We start from the raw sequence: 460 nt of genomic DNA, 5'->3' as shown, positions 1-460 counted from the left end.
TATTATTTTAAAAAAATTATTTTTATTAATACACAGTGAGAACACAGAAAATATGTATATCGAACGAATGTCGATAAATATTATATCCAAAACGTATTCAATAACAAATATCAAATAAAAAAGTATCCGTATTTCGTAAAATGTATTAATATTAAAATTTTACTTTTGACCGAAATATGAATGTTAAATATTTAATATTTGTCTTATTGATGATTTAATACTAATTAATAATTTTGATTTTTTTATTGAAAGTACTGATCCTTAATATTTCCCTTAACAAAAACTATTGTCTTGTTTAATATAAATCTACTACCATATCCCGAATCATTTTCTTAATTTTTACCTTAATATAAAATGTTAAAAACCAATAACTATTAGATAGAGAATATGATTAAGAAAATAATTAGGTAATAGTGAATTTCACGTATAAAATATTTAAGATAGAAGTTAGAATCCTATA

This window comes from Arachis ipaensis, chromosome B07 (genome assembly GCF_000816755.2).
Source record: "Arachis ipaensis cultivar K30076 chromosome B07, Araip1.1, whole genome shotgun sequence".
NCBI classification, from domain to species: domain Eukaryota; kingdom Viridiplantae; phylum Streptophyta; class Magnoliopsida; order Fabales; family Fabaceae; genus Arachis; species Arachis ipaensis.
Note: the sequence above shows the minus strand (reverse complement) of the source record.